Below are 22275 nucleotides of genomic sequence, written 5' to 3'. Positions count from 1 at the left end.
GTTAAACTCGTAAAGCATGGGCCTGATGTACTAAGGTCAAATCACAGTCCAGGTGGTGGTTTTTGCACACTGACTAAAGTACTAAACAGTCGCAGCATCAAATGCCCATTCAGATGATGTTTCAAAATCTCCGGGCTCATTAATATGTATGAGGCAGGACCGCTTTTGTGACTCCATCTGAATGACTGCAAAGGTTACTTTATTCAATGAATGCCTTCTTTTTTTATGTAAAAAAAAAAAACAGCCTCTGCCCCTTAGAGGAACAGGGAATGCTTTGAAAAATAAAATTTTGTAATTAGTGTAAGGCATTTTGTGATAATTCAGCAGCCCCCTGTGGTCCCAGTTTCGGCAGCCAACATTCACAAGGTGGAAATCGACCCTCGGTGCTGCTTCCTCTTTGTGATCTGTTACCAACGCCTTTCATGTTCAATAACTGACCAGTCTTGTTTGGCATTGCGTTTGTGGTTACAAGCATTGATAAATTGCAAACTAACATGGATGTTGGAATGGGTTTTAAAAGCATTTTGCAATTCAGAATGACTTTTCCGACTCGCAGTGTGTGCCTTTAAAACTGGCGACAGAAATTTTTTTCACTGTCTGAAATGGCAGGATTTGCGACCACAAAACAGTTACATAGATTAGGCCTAAAGAGAAGCTATACAGCAAGGTTATGAAGTGCTGTAGAAAAGGAAACATACAGGTGATATAGTCTATTCAAATTTGGGAATAAATTAGTAGTTTTCTGGGGCAAGGCGGAAAAGAGAGAATGTTCTCTTAAGTAAAACGGACACAAATACTCTTAGGGAGAATAAGCTGGACAGGCTATTGGCTGAGAGATCACGTTAGTTGCAGCTCATGTTTGTGAAATTAAAATATCAGAAAGGGAAGAATTTCATAATTAAAATGAAATATTTCAATAGCCCTAGCAAACTTCATATGAGAAGTGATAAACCAAACTTCTCAAGATAAATACTTAACAGAAACAGCCCTTCAAAAACTCTTTCGAGTGCAAACATTTTTGTATGGATTCAATTAAAAAGTTTACACTGAGTGAACACTGTAACCTTAGTAGGTTTACTGCTCCCTGAAAATATACCTTCGCTCATCATTTTCGAACTCCAGGCCATGTGAGTCCCAATTATGCTTTGCCAAAAACTAGTAATGCCACTTATGTCAGCCTATGACCTCATTAAACCTCAACCAGAATATAGTCAGTAAAGTCTTGTCTTTGCCTAAAATTGATTCTGCTCTCACCCAAAGAATCAGTCGATTCTGGCTTCTCCGTACAGAACGGGCGAGTCATAGTACGAACATTGTAAATAGCAGTTCTTGAAGCAATCTAAAATCTATTGTAAGATCTAGTAGTTGAGAGCTTTTCAAAAAATGTAGCATACTCTTTCAAACTTGGATTATAGCAGAGCACAACAGCTCAAGGCTAGAATTAGGTTAAGTAACTTATTTCTGAACACACATCATACTTAAGGTCTTAGGACAAGATGGCCCAGCCTCGCTGATGTTATTTGCGCCCATGTTAAAGCCCCTGGCTGAAGAAATAGGAATATGTCATAAAATGACGGTGATGCAGTTAAGTATCAACATAAATTGACGGTGGTTATCAATGACCCTCCGACACCATTGAAGGAATTACAAGCGTATCCAAAGCTTTCGTGCTTGAAAATAAATATGTTCTAATCTGAAGCTTTAATGTTTCTTTGCTAAAACCCATCGCTCAAAGATTTGGAGAAAACTTTCAGTTGAAAAAGAATACTACAGCAATTGCATACGGGGGCTTCTATATTCTCATATATTCATAGAAGGTGCATTTCTTAAAGTTAATATGGGTTAAGGTAGATGTCAAAATATGTGTCCTTAGAGATAACTTAAACAACTTTTTATAGCGTAAAGCAAAAAGTATATCTTTTTTCTGACAGGTGTCGTTATTGTGGAAGGAGGGTATTGCTTGTTATTTTGGTCAAACACCAAACCTGACCACCAGTAATGCTTTTATCATACAATTGGGGACTGCCTGCTGTAGGGCATACCTTGGATTCTCATAGCAGACAGACCACCAAATTCTGTATGATTCTTAGTGACTTGTTAGCCTGGACAAACCAATCTGGTCAAAATGTGACCGAGGCACAACCTTGCATACTATTCCATTCTTTTGTAACAGTTTTTCTTTCGTTTTCGGTGACCTGTTCAGCATTAGTTAGATTAGATCATGTAAATGCATTTTCTTCCAGAAGAAGATTGCCTCAGACTCTAGCAAATCAAAAACTGGACTATTGATTGATATCTCAAATGTGCAAGAGTCTCCCTGGCTGCTATAAAAAATGTTAAAAGTTGTAAAATAACTGACTATCAATTCCCATAAACACATTTTCGTAGAGGCGGCCACTCTACACTGACGCATTACTCCCTCCCCTGGATTACTGCAAGATGCAGCAGTCCCGAGTTATACTGCTACCCACAGTTGTCTGCCCTAAAATATGTAACTTTTTTAGGTCGAGGACCGTCCGGTCTGCCGAAGGCAGAACCGGAAGTCGGAGATTTAATGATTCTTAGAGTGGCTATTTAGCCCGCCTCTCTTTTTGCTTCTCCTCCATTGGCTGGCTTCCTAAACGGAGGCCAGCCATTGGAGGAGAGAGCCGTCCCTCCAAATAGGCTCCGTCTTTTTCAGATTCGGGGGCGTGTTCCGTGCTGTTCTTTCCACTTTTTAGCCACGCCCTTTTTCGAACAGCAGGAACACGCCCCCGAATCCGAAAAAGTTTCGAAGCTTCCATCCGCCATTTTTTCGCTATCGTCTGGCCGTGAGGATCTTCTTGCTGTTGTGCGGCGTGTGCATGAATGCGACTGGTGTTTTCCAAGAAGCTGTTGCACCTTCCGCAGGTCGGTGCTGCTCGTTGCTGGGTGAAGGGCCTGGGGTGCTCAGGGCCCGAGGGTGCTCCGGGCCCGGGGTGTTCCCGGAGCGCGAGGGCACATCGGTTCCTCGCCCGCCCTCTTCTCTCGTCTCACCAGGAAGCACAGGGCTGTCCGGGCAGCGAGGCCCGCTCTGCGCACCGAGGCCTGGCGCCCACCTCTGTAGAGGCCGGACGGGGGGCAGAGGTGCGGGAGGGAGGGAGAGGCAGCGGACCCCTATCCCGGCCTGGACATCTGCTACCCAACAACTGTACGGGTACTGCACGGAACGGAACGCAAAGAAAGCCCCCACCATGTACAGTCCAGCGGGGATTGAAACTCCGCAGACCACCGATTATCCCCGCGCGCCTCCCGGCAGTCCTCTGGGCGCTATGCAAACGGCCAGGGAGGCCGAGTAGATTATTCCTCTTGTAAAGACAGCAGCAGCGCAACCAGGCAGCTTGTAAAGGAGAAACAGGGTGAAATCCGGCGAGAGGGCCAGGGGAGTATGCCTCCCTGCCAGGCCCCCTCCGGCTGCTTACCATTGCTCCCTTCTGATCCTGTACAGCCGGGGTCCTGGGATGCTCGTTACCTCCAGGCTCCAAGCTGCCCCGTGCCCAGAGAAGGCCTCTCTTACCAAGCCTGCCCCGGTCTGCGGTTCTTGAAAACATTTTCGCTCTCCCTTCTTCTTTTCCTGTGTCTTGGAGAGCAGCGCAAGGGACTGGGTAGCCAGAGGGAGGCGCATTCCAGAGCAGGAGTATTTGGAGTATGATCAGGGCGAGTCCTGCTCCGGCAGCAGCAGTCCCGCCCTTCACGCGGCACACAGGCGGGTCAGACATCACTCTCTGGGTGTCTCAGTACTGGGGAGGACCCCAACACGCTCGTTCTCACCTGGATCAATGCACATTAGACAAAATGTACTCCTCCAGACCCCCTCCCCATAATAGTTAGTTGACTCACTCAACCTCTTGAGCTTCCTCCCTCCTTCTCACTGTATGCCTAATTATAATGTTGTGCTGGTATCTTTATGCATCCTTATCTCCTGCTATGTAATGCAACTCTTTTTCCTTTGTGTATGCAAACCCCTCTGATACCCCCGTGTCTAGCTAGCGCTATATAAAACGTATAGAATTGAACATAACATCAGGCCACTTACCGTCCATACTCACGGGCAGGGGACCTTTCAACCTTTCTGTGCAGAACACACGTCCCGCATGTGCTAGATATGTAATGCGAGGCGTTCGGTGGTCCCACCCAAATCAGTGTCTTCCCGGGGCACGCGGGCATCGGCCGCATGACTGACTTTTCTCTGCTGTGCCCAGCATCTGGAGACAGACTGACGCAGAGCACATAGCGCCTCACAATGGTGCATCTGTTGGCGCTGCAGGTACACAGACGCAGCCACTCTCACAGTGCGGACACAGAGTTGAGAGGACCGATATACATTTACAGCTAGGCTGTAAAACTTGCAATGAGGCATCAGGAATACGTGCACTGCAGATGCAAGAGCGGCTATCCGAGGTGGAGAGGTGTGTATACATTAACAAAACGACATGCTTATAGGCAGGGGTCAAAATTAAATTAAACCCATGACAACCTATGCTGCTCACTCTTCCAACATGCGACCATGTGTGTTCATTTCTAGGTTGGTGAAGTCTGCCACACTCTGTAAATTGTATGTGCACGTGAAACTGGTAGTATTTCTCGGGTAAAATTACAGGAGTATGTCACACAGCCCCCTGCTGCCACGCGCCATCTTCTGTCACAGAGAGCCGGCAGGATTATTGGGGAAGTAGTGGATCTCTCTGGTAAAATATGCAAAACAAAAGCTAATGCCAATAGAAATGACAATGCCATTTATTTAGGGATACAAAAATGATAAAAAAATAATGAGCAATACCAATAGCTCTACCTATAATATTGCCGAGACCATTGCATTGTAAATGCTTGTTTTTTCTTGCCTACTTATTTCTCTAACTGCTATTGGGTACCTCTTCCACATTTTGTGCTACAGCGATTAGGGAAGACAGTTGCATAAACAACCTTATTTTTTTTATTTATTTGTGTTTTTCTATTGTACAAACTTGGCCCAAGGGCATTAGGGCGCGTCACCAGAGAACAGGGAGTTCCCTAAAGATACTAATACTTATGAAACAACATTTACGTTTTAAAAAACAGACAGGTGATATAAGAAAAGACAGGTCAAGTTAACGAAGTGGATATTTTCACATCTGGATATTTTCACATCTGGATGTTTCTATCAGCTCGATTCTTTTTATTTTTTTTAAAGTTTTCATACCACTGCAGTCCACACTATGCCACTCCACTGCATCACTGCACTCTTCTCTGCACCATTCCACTCTTTGCCACTCTACACCACTCCACTCTACCCCACACTACTTTGCCATGCACCACGCCATGCTTCTCCACTGCACTTTACACCACTTCACTCTATGTCACCCTACTCTGCAACACTGTACTCTGCCAGTTCATTCTACTCCAACGCACTCAACACCACTTTAGCACAAAGTGCAATGGGTTTGAGTAAAGTGGTGTTGAGTGTGTTGGAGTAGAGTGCAATAAAGTGGCAGAGAGTGCAGTGTTGCAGAGTATACTGTCGTAAAGTGCAGCAGTGTATAGTAGAGCGGCGTGGAGTTCATCGGCATAGAGTGCAGTGGCACAGAGTATAGTGGTGTAGAGAGCAGTAGTGCTAAGTATAATAGAGTGGTGTAGAGTCAGTGATGCAGAGTAGAATAGAGTTCAGAGGCGTTAGAGTATAGCGGCATAGAGTGAGTAGGTGCAGAGTAAATTGGCACAAAGTGCAATGGGTTTGAGTAAACTTTACTATACACTGCTGCACTTTACTACAGTATACTCTGCAACCCTGCACTCTCTGCCACTTTATTGCACTCTGCGCCACTCCACACCACTTTACTCAAAACCAATACACACTATGCCACTGCACTCTATGCCAGTCTACCCTGCACCACTGCACTGTCTATAGTCTACTCTATGCCACTGCACTCTACAACACTCTACTTCATTGCACTTCATTGTACTGTACGTCCCTTTACTCTGCACCACTGCATGCCACTACACTCTACACCAATGCACTCTATGCCACTCTACTCTGCAGCACTGCACTCTCTGCCACTGAACTCTACGCCACTACACTCTACTATGCACCACTTTACGCCACTTTTCTGCACTCTACACCTCTCTAAACTGGTGTGCACCACTGCACCTTATCACTGCAGTCTATGCCACTTCACTCTATGCCAGTCTATGCCACTTCAATCTACGCCAGAGAGTGGTGCAGAGTAGAGGCACCACTCTACTTTATGGCAGTGCATTCTACCCCACTCTACTATGCACCACTGCACTCTTTGCCACTGCTTTCTACACCACTCAATGCCACTCTGCAGCACTGCACTCTACGCCAATGCACTCTATGCCACTACTCTATACCATTCCACTATAATCCACTTCACTCTACTCTGAAACAATCTACTCTGCGCCACTGCACTCTATGCCACTCTGTGCCACTGCAATTAACACTGCACCACTCTGCTTGATGCCACTCTACTCTAGGCTACTGTGATTTACGGCACTATTCTATGCGAATGCACTCTACCCTGCACCATTCCACTTTACTCTACAATGGAACAATCTACTCTACGCCACTGTAGTCTATGCCACTGCACTCTACATTCCACTTCATTCTACACTGAAACGATCTACTCTATGCCACTGCACTCCACCCCACTCTGCACCACTCCACTATGCGCCACTCTACACCACAGCGCTGCCCCACTCTACACCACTGTACTCTACGCTACGCCACTCTATTCTAAACAACTACACTCTACGCCAATTCACTCTACTCCACTTTACTCAAAACCAATGCACCCTATGCCACTGAACCTATGGCAAGTACTTTACACTACTGCACTTTGCGCCACTCTACTCTACAATATTCTACTCTATGCCACTGCACTCTCTCTCTGCACCACGCCACTCTGCACCATGCCACTCTTATGCTTCTGCACTCCCCTCTGCGCCACTCCCCTCTGCGCCACTCCCCTCTGCGCCACTGCTTTCTCCGCCACTCTACTCTGCATCGCTCCACTCTATGCCACTCTACTGCACTCAGCGACACTTTACTCTGCAGAACTGCACTGTCTGCCACTGAAGTCTATGCGACTGTATGCTTTGTCACTCGACTCTGTGCAACTTTACTCTACTCTGCACCACTCTACTGTACTCTATGCCAATCCACTGCATGCCACTCTAATCTACTGTGCACCACTGCACTCTGTGGCACAGCACTCTATACCACTCCACTCTACCCTGCACCACTCCACTTTACTCTGAAACAATCGACTCTACATCACTGCGCCTATATCCTCTGCACCACTGCAGTCTACGCTGTGCCACTGTATTCTAAACCACCGCACTCTTCGCCAAGGCACTCTACACCACTGCACTAAAAACCAGTGCACTCTACGCCACTGTACCTACACCAACTACTTTTCACCACTGCACTTTACGCCACTATACTCTACAACATTGTACTCTATGCCACTGCACTCTGACAGTGCACACTGTCAGTCTACACCACTGCGCCACTTTATTCTATTCTGCGCAACTGTACTGTACGTCACTGCTCTCTTCTCCACGCTACTCTGCTCCACTCTACGACCCTGCAATCTAGCACTCTACCCTTCACCACTCCACTCTGCCACTCCACTCTGCGCCACTCTACTCCACACTGTGCCAATTTACTCATCTCTGCACCACTCTACACCGCACTGCTCTACTCGACTCTGCGCCAATTTACGCCACACTACTCTGCTCTGCGCCACTACTCCGCTCTGCGCCTCTACTGCTCTCTGCGCCAATTTTACTCCACTCCATGCCAATTTACTCCTCTGCACCACTAATCCTCTCCAAGCCTCTCCTCTCTTCTCCATGCCTCTCCTCTCTTCTCCACGCCTCTCCTCTCTTCTCCATGCCTCTCCTCTCTTCTCCACGCCTCTCCTCTCTTCTCCACGCCTCTCCTCTCTTCTCCACGCCTCTCCTCTCTTCTCCACGCCTCTCCTCTCTTCTCCACGCCTCTCCTCTCTTCTCCACGCCTCTCCTCTCTTCTCCATGCCTCTCCTCTCTTCTCCACGCCTCTCCTCTCTTCTCCACGCCTCTCCTCTCTTCTCCACGCCTCTCCTCTCTTCTCCACGCCTCTCCACTCCTCTCTTCTCCACGCCTCTCCACTCCTCTCTTCTCCACGCCTCTCCTCTCTTCTCCACGCCACTCCTCTCTTCTCCACGCCACTCCTCTCTTCTCCACGCCTCTCCTCTCTTCTCCACGCCTCTCCTCTCTTCTCCACGCCTCTCCTCTCTTCTCCACGCCTCTTCTCTTCTCCACGCCTCTTCTCTTCTCCACGCCTCTTCTCTTCTCCACGCCTCTTCTCTTCTCTTCTCCACGCCTCTTCTCTTCTCCACGCCTCTCTTCTCTTCTCCACTCCGCGCCCCTCCGCTCTTCGCGCCTCTCCGCGCCCCTCCGCTCTTCGCGCCCCTCCGCTCTTCGCGCCTCTCCGCGCCCCTCCGCTCTTCGCGCCTCTCCGCGTCCCTCCGCTCTTCGCGCCTCTCCGCGTCCCTCCGCTCTTCGCGCCTCTCCGCGTCCCTCCGCTCTTCGCGCCTCTCCGCGTCCCTCCGCTCTTCGCGCCTCTCCGCGTCCCTCCGCTCTTCGCGCCTCTCCGCGTCCCTCCGCTCTGCGCGCCTCTCCACTCCACTCTGCGCGCCTCTCTACTCCACTCTGCGCGCCTCTCTACTCCACTCTGCGCGCCTCTCCACTCCACTCTGCGCGCCTCTCCCCTCTGCGCCGCTCTACTCCCCTCTGCGCCTCTCTACTCCCCTCTGTGCCGCTCTGCGCCTCTCTACTCCCCTCTGTGCCGCTCTCCTCTGTGCTGCTTTGCGCCGCACTGTACCACTCTGCGCCACTCCACTCTGCGCCACTCCACTCTGCGCCACTCCACTCTGCGCCACTCCACTCTGCGCCACTCCACTCTGCGCCACTCCACTCTGCGCGCCACTCCACTCCACTCTGCACGCCACTCCACTCCACTCTGCGCCTCTCCCCTCTGCGCCGCTCTACTCCCCTCTGTGCCGCTCTCCTCTGTGCTGCTTTGCGCCGCACTGCACCACTCTGCGCCGCACTGCACCACTCTGCGCCGCTCCACTCTGCGCCGCTCCACTCTGCGCCGCTCCACTCTGCGCCGCTCCACTCTGCGCCGCTCCACTCTGCGCCGCTCCACTCTGCGCCGCTCCACTCTGCGCCTCTCCACTCTGCGCCTCTCCACTCTGCGCCTCTCCACTCTGCGCCTCTCCACTCCACTCTGTGCCACTCCACTCTGTGTCTCTCTACTCCACCCTGCGTCTCTCTCCTCCGTGCTGCTTTGCGCCACCCTTCGCCACTCCACTCTGCTCCACTCTACTCTGCGGTATTCTGCTCCACTCTACTCTGCTCCACACCATTGCACTCTATACTACAGTAATCTACTCTGTCCCTTTGTACTCTGTGCCACTGCGCGCCATGCTACTCTACTTCACTGCACACTGTGTAAATGCACTCTAAACCACTTTATTCAAAACCAATGCACTCTACTCAGTGATACTCTACTCCATTAGGTTCTGCTCCCCTGACACTACTCCACTCTGTCACGCCACTCTACAGTTCTCTACTCCACTCTATGCTATTCTGCGACACTCCTGCACTCTGACGCTGTACGAAACTCCCTCTGTGCCACTTTATTCCACTCTATTCTGTGACACACGCCTCCATTCTACTCCACTCAACTCTGACAATCTACTCAGTTGTACGCCACTCCACTCTATGCAACACCCTCTACGCCACTCTGCTGTGCTCTACACTTCAAGACACGCTACCATTCCACTCTGACACTCTACTCCACTCTACACCACTCAACTCTTTGCCCTTCCACTCTATTCCCTCCACAACACTGTACACTACTTCATGACACTCCACTCAACTCTACTGTGTGCCACGCAACTTCATAACCCTCCACTCTACACCACTGTGCCACTCCACTTTACCCTACTAACGTTTGCCCATGCTGAACAGCAGCCACTCTGGTGCACATTTATAAAACATATTGGTAAAAGCCAATAACTCTTGCATAGGCACGACCTATTTGCTTTGCCAATGCTTTTTTTTCATAGATTTGTTCTATTATTGGTTTCATATACTGTGGTTAAATCTATATACACCACATATAGAGATTTCATTTTGATTCTTGCATATTTCTCTGCTAACAATTTTAGTTGAAGAAATCCATCATTAGCCAAAAGACCTTTTCTAAATACCACTTGAATTTCCCCATCATAGCCTTATGCTAAGCAGCCAATGGGCTCATAAATTAGGCTTAGATTTCTAAATATTTAACGAGTGGCCATCTGAACCATGCGCTCTTTAAAAAATGTTGCTCAATTTATTTTATATATGGAAAAGAAATCTGCCCAGCACTGTATTCAAGGTTTTCTATGCTTGTAAGCAGCGTTTTGTAATGCACATATTTAAGCTATAAAGCCTTGAAATATATTTAACCCAAGTCCTTTTAACTGGGTTGGCCAGGAACACTGTTTCCTATCAAGCCACAAAATACTGTTAGTTTTTATGTTTCTAAGAGCACTGATAGTGTCAGTCCACTGTCATTCTTTTGTTTTCCGCTTTAACCTTCTTATTTACCTCCTGTATTGTTTTCTGTGCCTTTTTATACGGGGATTCCTTTCACAATTTTCAAGTTTAAATGCTTCTTGGATACCTTTATTCACATTTGCTCTAATTTTCTGCATTGGAGGAAGAGCTATTATGGAATTTCATAAATGCACTTCTAGATTTTCTTTTCTGATTTTCAAGCTAATTGTTTATCTGTTCCGAGCTTTATCTCATTTCCTTCTTGAAATTGTCATCATTTTCTAATATTTCACCAGGTGCTTTATCCTTAATAGGCTCCAGTAGTTGTGACATATCTTTCATGCACTGATATTTTCAAACGGATAAATAATCCTTCTTTTGTTTTTAATGAGCAATGTTTGTGCATTGAGCTCAGACACTCTTAATTTGGTATTGCAATTCCAACTAATATGAAGTTGTCTATGATCACTTACCTGTATTTTTCAAATCTTTGATGGAATTACTGCAAAATCAATCAAAGATGTTCTCTTATAATTGCCACAGGTACTTTTAGCTGGCTGATCACTGATTCTTATACGGTTTATTAAGATTCTAGCTTTTACAAATTGTGTCTTATTTTTTTTTACTCCTCAAATCAGATTTATGTTTTCCTCTTTGGGGAGGAATATCTAAGGCTTCCTCAAACCTTTTTGAAAATTGTCACTTATTGTTGGGGATGGAAATTTAGCATGGGTATTTCTTTCTTATCTCCTCAGTTAGCTGCATTACATTTTCTAGTACATCATTATAGTTTCAATTTGGTGGAATATAAATATTTGTTTCTATTATTTCCTGCTGAAATATTTTTGTAATCTAAATCCAAAATTAACACAGTGATAAATTCAGCATACTCCATAAGTATCCTTTCACTCTTGATATTTCGTTTTACACAGGCCAACAGCAACATACCTCCAGAAGAGCAACCACATTTCCCTTTCTTAGCTTTATCATAAACTCTGTAATTCTTAAATTCCATCATTTCACTTTCCTATGTTTCTTGAAGTGTAGCTTTTGATATTTGATTTTCTTTAATTCAGACTCCACAAACTTTGTTCCTGATAAAGCCTTTCATGTTCCCGGACATCAGTTTAAATTCTAAAGCATAAAGAGTCAAGGTTTTTAAACTGGGATTTATTACCGCTGAAATCCAATTCCGATCATAGTCTTTGCTTTGCCAGCCTTTTCAGCTGTTCCAACAGTATTAATTATTCTCTCTGATTTACTTATCTGTTTCTTTATTTTTTTTCTTTGTCTATTCTTATCCTATTTTAACTACAAATGCTATCATACTCTTATATTTGAGATGTCTACTTGAAGTCAGCTCTTTTAGATATCATATCCCTGCCACCTTATATTACCTCCTGCTTTTATAATTTTTGTTGTCGATCGTACTTGAGTAAAAATCCACCGCTCCATTATCTTAATCTGTACTATTTTCCACAGACTTAGGTAGAAATACTAAGCTGTTATCTTTAGTTGTTATTTCCTCAATACTGGCACAGTGTGTAGAATAGACAGAATTTTGGAACAATTTAATTGATACCCATTGTCACAATCTGCAAATATATCTAGAAACTGCAATGTTTTCATTAAATAAAGACCCCTTGACAAGTCATCCGGTATTGTATACCTTCCTTGACTTCCATCTTTATTTACCAAGGTAATTTAAAATCTTCCACACTGTTATTGCACAGCATGTTTTGGTGCTTTTATTCATAAATAATTTTTCTCCCTCCAAGTTTGTTTTATTAATTTTAACCTCCATCTAAGTAAAATCCTAACTGAGCTTTTCATTTTTTAGGTTTTTGTTGTTAGTGGGGGTAGGGGAACCTTTTTGCAAATGGATTAAGTAGTAAGCTTTTTACTTCCTCCTCATTTTGGATGTTATTGGGTGAAATATTGCACAGCACAAGTGGACCATTTGTAGTTATTTTCCTTTTTGTGCTCGTTTCCTTAGTTAAAATAATTTGTGGTCCTTTTCTTTTGCTAGCAATAGAAGACAATGTGGTGGTATCTATGCTGCATACTGTTTTTGCCATGTTATTATCTTCCTCTGTTCCAATTTCGTCATACTTAATGGGTTCACAATCCGTTAACTAATCCTTTACCTTTTCCATTTCCTCATTATCTCTTAATATGCCTGAGGGATTTCTCACAAACTCTTACCATTGAGTTCTGAGCTTCATCAACAGCATTTACTACGGCCTTAGTTTGATACTCTTTCTCAGTTTTATCAGTTCTACTTTGCTTTCTCCCCCCTCCTCCAACATCCACCCCCTTGCTTTTGGTCTGCTAATTGATTATCCTTCTTAAAGTTTAGAAATAGATTTTAATATATTTTGAATTGCAACACCGTTGAAGAACCTATCAATGGATCAATTATTGATTGTGACGGCTGCCTATTTTCACTTCTGTTTCCTTTATTAGGTATTTGTTAAATGACCTCTTCAAAAGGAAGTATAACAAGGGTTGAGCAGATAGACATATAAGTGAGAGAGAGAGAGATCTATTTTGTGAGGTTGTTCATTGGTTGTTTCGTTCTTTTACCGGGCTAGAACTTTTCTCTCCAAACATTTCTTATTCCCACACACAGCATTGAACAAAGAAGCTTCTCAATCGAATTCTTTTGTGAGGTTTCCGCTGGGTTGATTTACAAAATGCATTTGTTATTAATTATGTTACAATCCATGTTTTTTTGGGAGTCGGAACCCCCACTTGGCTTAACTCTCCATTTTCACTATTTATTATACACGGGTATATAGGGTACTGTTGGATCCATGTTTTAATTTTTTTTTTTAACTACTTTTCTATCCAGTGGTCTTGTTGAATGGAGCTTGATACTCATTATTGTATTTGTGTATCTCTGCTTGCACAGTTATCCTCTTTCCTTTATTTTGGTAGTTTTCAGTCCTTTGCCTCTTGGTTATATATTTGCAACTTAATTACATCTTCAAGACCTCCATCTTCCATATCATGCTCGTCTTTAACACTTTGTTCAGTGGTAAACCTTTGCCACCATTGCTTCTGTTACTTCCTTTACTACTTTTACCAAATAGTTGGTAATAAAGGTCTTAGTACTTCCCTTGACATTACAGCCAGTGACTTGCCGAACATAATTTAAACTCATACTTCTTTTTTACCTTCTCGCAGGTTTTTTTTACAGTACCCCGACCTTAGTCCTTCATATACTTATATCCAGGCTTCAGTCTCTTTCTTTAGGTCCATCAACTCCAACCTATTTCTTTCTCTCAAGATTTGTGTTTCATAGTTGAGTGTTTTCAACCATGTTAAAAAAATTAATTTCTCTACTAAGCAATAAGTAATCAACTCTATATTACCCAATAGCCTTTCAAATACGAGTCATTTTCTAAATTAGTTGAGTAATGACCTGTATCACAAAAACCTGCTACACTATTTTACGGTGTTTAATATCTTTTCCCAGGTACTCATAGAGGGAAAGGCCCACTGAAGAAAACCATTCTACAAATCAATCAATCAATCAATCAATCAATCAATCAGTGACACTTGTAAAGCGCGCTACATACCCGTAGGGTCTCAAGGCGCTGGGGGGGGGGGAGGGGGGGGGGGTGCCGCTACTGCTCGAACAGCCAGGTCTTCAGCTTCTTCCTGAAGGAGAGGTGGTCTTGGGTCAGGCGCAGGTCGGTCGGGAGGGAGTTCCAGGTCTTGGCGGCCAGGTAGGAGAAGGACCTTCCTCCTGTAGTCGCTCTTCGGATGCGGGGGACGGCGGCGAGGGCGTGGTTGGCTGATCGGAGGTGGCGTTTGGGAGCGTGGAAGTTGACTCGGCTGTTGAGGTAGCTCGGGCCTTGGTCGTGTAGGGCTTTGTGTGCGTGGGTGAGGAGGCGGAAGGTGATTCTTTTGTTGACGGGGAGCCAGTGAAGGTCTCTCAGATGTCCGGAGATGTGGCTGGTTCGTGGGATGTCGAGGATGAGTCTGGCTGAGGCGTTCTGGATCCGCTGGAGTCTCTTCTGGAGCTTGGCGGTGGTACCGGCGTAGAGGGCGTTGCCGTAGTCCAGTCGGCTGGTGACGAGGGCCTGGGTGACGGTCTTCCTGGTCTCGGTGGGGATCCAAAGACTTTTATTTAAAATGCAAGGTACACGCTGGAAACTAAGCTGGCTCAGACATTGGTATTTCGTTAACAGCCATACCAGTGGCTTAGTTGAAAAAATACTTGACGCTGGCAACTGTTTGAATGTGTAGTACATGGGTTTAAGTATCTAAAAGGTCGATAAGTAGCATTGGCACACACAAAGTGAAAGTCCCGCCTTTACAGTCACGTAATAGTTGAAGAGGAAACTCAAATTGTTTCTCTTCATTGGAAGAGCCAGTTCATAAAACGTCAACACTATACTGTCCAACACTATATTCCCTCCTTCCACTTCGAGAAACAGACCGCACTCTGTATAATGTTCCTCACCTTCCAGATAAACTAACCACGTAAACCCCTATTCTCTTCCCACTTTTTCTGACTTCTTCTGTGTACAATCCATCAACTGGACTGGCAGAGGACTTTAATGCTTTAACAGTTTTTTTGGACCAATGTAGTCTTCCTAATTGCTCTGCTATTCACTTCAAGCCTCTCCTTAGGAAGGGAATCCGCTTAAGACTGCACCATCAATGCCCATCAGTTCCGGCAAGTGTTTAATCAGAAGGCTGTGTTTGACTGTATTGAAGGCAGTCGAGAGATGCAGAAGTAGGCAGGAGTTACCTCCATTGAGGAAGCAGAGTCTTATTAACAATATGCAGAAGAGCAGTTTCTGTGCTACAACCATGTCTGATTCCAGATTGCAAAACATCAAGAAGGTTATTTGCCATGGTATAGAGAAATAGGGGTGAAGCTATGCAGCTTTCTAACAAAACAACTTTCCCAAGCAGGGATTGCACCTTTGACCCTCCCGTGTATTTATTGAGGGATGGATTGGGAAATTTTGCTGCACAAAAATAAACATTGTGCGGCACTTGGTTGCGTTTTTGCAACACCTTATCATTGTGACAGTTAATAGTCCTTATAATAAAAAGCGAGTCTAAAGGAAAAAGCCATGGTGTGTGGTCTCCTAATCACAACAGTTGCAACCTGTCATCTATGTTCCAATCTAATCCTCCGAGATTTAAGAACAAAGCATTAACCTTTGATATCGCAGATACCCATCTAGTCGCTGAATTGCACAGCTAGGAAAAAAGAATCGTTGATCAAGCCTTTGTTCCTACTTAATCAAATTGTGTATTCTTGGGCAAATACTGTTATTTCACTGAGTCTCCTTTTTGAAGATGCTACTTAATATTATTTTTTCACTAGAAATTAGTTTTTTTAAGTTTCATCATGAAATATAAAAAACATGGTTTCAGTATAAATTTAACAGCGCTTAGCAAAGCATCTTACAATGCTAGTCAGCACAATAGGAAGGCAACAAAGTGAATTCAGGACTGTGATGTGTTAATACATTACAGTTGCGGACAACCAACATGTACGTGTCTTAGAACATTTGATAACAAAACTAAGTAAGCGACAAGTACCAGATCAGTATGCTCCCACAGGAGGACCAGGCCCACAGTATTACATCTGCGCGGCGTGGATCAGGACAGCCCCAAGGAGTGAGCAGTGGGTAAAGGGTCCAGCACAAGAGTTAAAGTCACTTTGAAGAATGGACCTCCTATTTACAGAGTTGTAGTGCCTTGAGCTTGGGCGGGGTAAAGCAGGTGTGCTCAATTCGGGAGAGATGATTAATCGGTGGTTGCCAGAGACGTGTAAACGTATTATCAATGTGAGTCATCTTATGCGATATCTTTTCCATTGCCAATACAATCCAGATCCCCTGTTTCTTCCATGCGAGGGCAACAAGCTGTTTTGCGGCACCTAACATGGTTTATTAGCTGCCAATCTTCATGTGTCATAGCATCAAGCGCAATGGGACGTATGCCTAGTATGACAGTGAGATAGGATGCAGGAATTGGGATTCCTACAGTGCGTTTTAAATGTCCAGGAATCTCCTTCCAGTACGTGGTGATAAGGGAGCAATACCACCAAATGCGATGAGTTGCCCGGTGCCAAACTTCATCGCCCACAGGTAGAAGGTATTGTGGGTGAAATTGCATGCAGGCGCATCAAAGTATAGTACCATTGTATCATAATTTTATAGGCTTGTTTGCTGGAATACTTTTGTATACCTTTGGTATGTCTTGCCAGAGTGTTTCCCACTGTTTTTGTGAGAAATCCTCAGTGGTGCTAGTGTGTCGGTACGTTTGGTATGGGTAGATGCAGGAGGGTGTGGAGTGGTGGATGACTTGATACATTTTGTATATAAGCCCTCTGGAGCCGTCGAAAGCCAGGACTAGCTTCTCAAAGGATGTGGAAGCCTGTGCCTCCTTGAGTATTAAGGGGGTGAAGTGAACAGTGCCAGAGTTGGCAGTATTACAGACACTATGTTTCAGGAATCTTGAAGTCTAGTTTGCATTGCTCAAAAGGGTTTGATAGTGCCCCTTGTGAAGAGATCACAGAGTTTTGTACATTTGCTGTCTTCCTAGTGGCTAAATGTGTGGAGTTGGAGAGCTGGGCTGAAATCAGGGTTTTCAGGCAATTGAGTAAGTAGAAGGTTGTCCACAGTGATTTTGTTCAACTGCCCACCAAAAGGAATACCAGCAATGGCAACAATATGATGGATAGTGATGGCTAAGGGTTCGACAACCAGGGCGAAGAGCAGGGTTGATAGTAGGCGCCTCTGGTGAGAGGGATGGGCTTTGTGAGCTGTCCATTCAGACTGATGGATGCTGTTGAAGCTACATACGACGTCATGATTTTGGCTTTCATTCCAGGGCCTAGGTCCGTCTTGCCCAGAAGTGCGCAGAGAAAAGACCATCTTACCCTGGAATAAAGCAAAGTCCAGTGAGAGGAGGTAAGCTGGGAGATTATGACAGTGCTATTTTTTAACCAGGAGGGCAACCAGGCACACATTATCTGCACTTTGCATATGAATCCTACCTGGTCCCTTGTCAATAAGACCAGAGAGATGCAAGTCAACCCGGTTAGCCAAAATGTTCGTTAAGATCTTGGCGTCTGAGTTTAGGACTGCTATGGGGCGGTATGATGAGCATAATTTGGGATCTTTGTCCGGTTTGGGTATATGGGTAATTTCAGCAGCAACAATGGTGGGAGTGAGGCCAATGTCCTGGTTGACTGAATTGAACAATGTCAGAATGCGATCCTGGAGGTTGGAGAAGAACGTTCTGTAAAAGATGACTGGTAGACCATCGGGCCCGGGTCCTTCTAATGGGCAGTTCCCTGAGGGCCCAGTGAAGCTCAGCTAGTGTGATGGGGGGCATCAAGGAGTTCGGCATGATAAGGGCCATTTGGAGCCCATTCGTATTCACCCAAATAAGCGTCTATTAGGGCTCTCATCCCGCCTGTAAAGTGTTTGGTAGTAGTTGTGATAGGCTTGTTGACGCCCAGATCTTGTCTCGCATCCTTATTTTAGAGATGTAGGTTTTTGAGTGTTGGAGGCATAGTTTGCGAGCAAATAATGAGCTCACCTTGTCCTCCTTCCTCCCCTCAGCCCCCAGTAGTATTTCTGTTTCAGGACTAAGAGGTCGTGCTCCTCTTTGTTAGTTCTGTGTGCTAGTAATTGTCCCTGAAGGATCTCAAGCTGATTTTTGTTGCGTCTGAATGAAGCAGACTGGTCACGTTGTTCAGGGGCTTAATTTAATCTCTGCTGTGAGGCTAGTCTCCACCAATTAAGATTGCCTTGCTCTGACAACGGAGACGGTTGAAATTGCACCTCTGCTCGAGGCCTTGAACCCATCCCAGAGGATATGGGAGGGGTGTATTTGGAAGGGCATTCATTTAAAAATATTCTACAATAACATTTTGAATCTATTTCACGTCTAGGGAATCTCTGAAGAGCTGTGGGGGGGAAGCAGCAGCACAGGGGCCTTGCCGGGAGGATGCACCATTGGCCTAGACCAGCTCGACATGTGCATGATCTGAAATGAGATGTTCGAGATGGCAACCTAGTCAAGGTCTTAGAGTAAGGAGTGTGTCAGGAAGACCTAGTCAATATGGGCGGAGGCGGTATGGATGTGGAAGTAGAAAAAATAATCCAGTGTGTCAGAATGTGTGTAATGCCAGGTGTCTACCAGTTCTAGGTCCACGAGCTCTTGTTTGACTTCTGCCGACATTGCGCCAGTGCCCTGGTATGAGGCTGTGCTTCGGTCTAAGTCTGGGTTCCCTACTAGATTAAAGTTGCCACCCATAATGATGTCTTCGTTTACGTCAGGCAGCTGTTCGCTAAGTGTGGCCTGTAGATATTAATCTTGCGCTTGATTGAGGCATATATGTTGATTAGAGTCAGAGTGGATACCCCTCAGGATGTGCAATTTCAGAAAGCGCCCCTCTTTGTCCTTGGGGACCTTTACCATTTTCGAGCAAAAACCTGCTGTGCACCTAATAGCTACTCGCAGGGTCTTAGTAGTAGCCTGAGCCCAAAAGCGGGAGGGGTATATCTGGTGCGCCATACGTTGACAATCCTCCCCCAGGATCTGCGTTTCTTGGAGGAAGATAACATTGGAGTCCTGATGGGTAAGGTAACACCCCAGACTTGCTTCTGCTTGTTGGGCGAATTTAGGCACCTGACGTTGAGTGAGAGGAGTTTAATGTATTGTGTAGCGCCCATCAGTGATTTGAGTGTACATGGTAGCTAAGCCTTTGGGCCTATCTGGGTTATGAAGTGGCGTGGCATAGTCAAGGTGACCCATAAGGTGCATTTTAATGGGCCGTAAAAAGGGGTAGAGGATGGGACGAGGAGGCCAAGAATGGCCTAGAGGTGTGCCTGGTGAGCAAGGTAGCTAGGTGTGTGGTGCCGCAGCACCCTCCATGGGTTAGAGTGAGCCCCTTGTCAGCCCCCACCTCCCCCATGAACACATGACATGAATAAAACCAAAAGCACACAAACTTGACATTTGACACTGAGCCAGCAGGGCCCAACAATGAAATCTGGCCCAAGCGGTAATAGGCGCAAAAGCACTCTGACCCTACTGCAGGTGTCCCCCCTTCTTGCGCATGCCTCAGGGAAGGACAACCTTCACGTCAGAAGAGGGCGAGTCCAGTAGTTATACATGTAGGCTAGCAAAGTCTGGTATCAAGCTGGTCTCTCGGGATCCCCGTAGTTCGCATCCATTGGGATCCATGGCCCATACACAGTCTGCGCAAAACAAGATGGAGAGCGTTCTCTCGATATGAAGAGGCAATTGGAAGCAGGTAAAGATGTCAGCTGCATGCGGATGTAGTCAGTGAGGTTTCTTTCTTCATGTCCTGGAGATGCGTTATGATGTTGTCTTTTACCTCATGGAGGGCGTGCTCCTTTTTATGCTTTTCGTATCCTTTATATTGAGTTTCATAGCGATGACCATGAACTGTCTGCCAGGTGGAATGCCACCAGTCTCCAGATGACATCTGGGGTGGGGAGGCCGTTCTGCAAGCCATGTCGTCGAGGATACACAACAGTTTTTGTGCTTCCACCAGAGAACGGAGCAAACAGTGCTTCCCACTCCATTGAACCATAACGACGAATGGATGGCCCCACTAACATCCTCAGCATTTCAGTGCCTTGTTTGAAATCATACCTCTTGCACAATGTGATCGGGGACAGGTCTTGGAAGAGCTGCACGGTATGGTCACGAAGAACTAGGTCTGCTTTCTCCCTTGCTACTCACAGGATGGCCTCCTTTTCTGTGAAGAAGTGTACTCTTGTGAGAATGTCCTGGACTGTGTCTGTATGCCCCAACATCGAGAACACCTGATGGGCCTCGTCAAGGATTTGGAGGGAGGTCCCAGCATCGCCCCAGATCGTCTGAAGGATTTCCGCTGTCCAGGCCATGATGTCGTCACTCTCTGTGCCCCGGGGGTTTTCCAGAATGCTGATGTTGTTGTGGCCACTTCTATTTTCTCGGTCCTCTTGCTTTGCTTGTAGTTCCACCTGTTGCTCCTCCGAGGCCTCCACTCTAAGCCACAGTATTTCTTGGTCTTCCGCTTGGGGAGTCGGCTGTTCCTTCCAGATCATCTACTTGTGTCCTTATTTGGAGACATAGCGGCGTACGCCTTGGAGGCCAAATTTAATGTCTGCGTTGAGGGAGCCTATTTCAAAGGGAATGTCCTTGAGAAATTGCTCCTGAGAGATAGGCTTGGAGGCCAAGGCTCCACTGCCGCCATGGGGTCTGGGCTCTTTATTGTCCATCTCGACTGTCTCAGCCTTGTGCCGGTGGGAGGTCACAGAGCTTTCTTAGTGGGTTTGAGCCGTGGCATAAGGCAGTAGTTTGTGGTGGTGTTGCACTGCTCAAGCAGCAGGCCAATGGTGCCGTCTGCACGCTCCCGCCACCCGTCCCCTCCCCCTGCAGCAGACAGTAAATTTACTCTAATTTGGAAATGCTAATGTTAAGCAATTTAAAAACTGGAAGTGGTTTGAGCCACTCTAAATCAAGGTTCAAGTATTTGGCAGTGTTATGATTTGAATCCCCTACAGCACATAACACTCCACAGAAGCACACTTACTTTTGCCAGAAATGCATATTTTCATTCTTTTTTCCAGTTCTTAATAGTGTGAACTCGACCCAAGGGCATTGAAGCACTTTACATGACCACCAGATTAAATTACACAAGTACAGATTTGTTTTTCCCTTGGGGACAGGGAAATTAAGGGAATTGCCCAGGATCACAGGATGTTGAGCCGAAGCTAGGACTTTAACCTGTCTCCCAGTTCCGACGGGCAGCTTTCTTTGCTATTCCACATGCCCTCCCTTTCACCGAATAACAAACAAGTCGCATGCCAATATTTTCACACTAGAAAGAGGGAGATTTTGAAACAAAAATCGGGAGAATCCATCGCCCACCTACTCCCCTTGACTTGCGATGAAGAAAAGTCAATTTAGACGTGAGGCTGCTAAATTAAAGCCATTTTTGGCTGAGGAAACTGGAGTTTCCCGCCTAAATCGGGGCTGTTGGCATGTATGCAAACAATTGCTATTTGTTTGTGTAGTATTATCCTGGCCAGCTACCGACATAGGACTAAAAACTAAAAAAAAAACAAGACTAGCTTCAAAAAGTTCAAGTTCTCCCTCTCCCCCGTCATATATTACATAAAGGAGGTGCAGCCCTCAGTGAGGCAGGGGGTAAATGACGGTTCATGTTCTCCATGTGAGCCCTGTGACAATACCTCCTGTGTTAATCTGTGCCTGTTTAGACGTCCTGGGGTAAGTGGGAGGCCAACTGGACTGGAGCAGTACCAGTGTAATGCTCCAGGCTCCAAAAAGAAAGAGCCTCCCTATGGTGTTTGTTTTCTCTTCTTGCTCTCGTCAGGGTTGGCAGCGCTTTCATATACAAGGAAGTATAAGAACTAAACACACACCTCACGGGAGACTCTTTATTTTGTTTTTGCAGCAGGTTTACTTGAAACTCGATTTTCGTGGTAATTAACGGATTTTGCGACAAAATTTTCATTTTCAAAATCGCAAAAAAATGGGGAGGAAGGGAGGTGGTCTGCCCAAGAAGTGAAGTGTTGCGACTGGGTAGAAGCTTTGCAGGTTATTGGTATCAGCTGCCTTTTTTTGTAGAAGAGGGGAGCCTTG

The 22275-nt window shown here is 45.8% G+C and overlaps 1 protein-coding gene across 4 annotated transcripts in view; it reads left to right on the top strand.

Annotated features, from left to right (window-relative positions):
- The window catches only part of RABGEF1 (RAB guanine nucleotide exchange factor 1), a 324189-nt gene that overhangs the window by 21468 nt on the left and 280446 nt on the right, over positions 1-22275 (top strand). For 2 of the 4 annotated variants that reach the window (XM_085649757.1, XM_085649755.1), the window contains exon 2: positions 17476-17555. The exons of the other annotated variants lie outside the window; for them this stretch is intronic. The gene's annotated coding sequence lies outside the window, so the exon portion shown is untranslated. The remainder of the gene's footprint in view (positions 1-17475; positions 17556-22275) is intronic. 4 annotated transcript variants of the gene reach the window in all.

Source organism: Triturus cristatus, chromosome 3_2 (assembly GCF_964204655.1).
Source record: "Triturus cristatus chromosome 3_2, aTriCri1.1, whole genome shotgun sequence".
Lineage (NCBI taxonomy): Eukaryota > Metazoa > Chordata > Amphibia > Caudata > Salamandridae > Triturus > Triturus cristatus.
The sequence above is the reverse complement of the archived record's forward strand: the minus strand, read 5'-3'. Positions and strand labels throughout refer to the sequence as shown.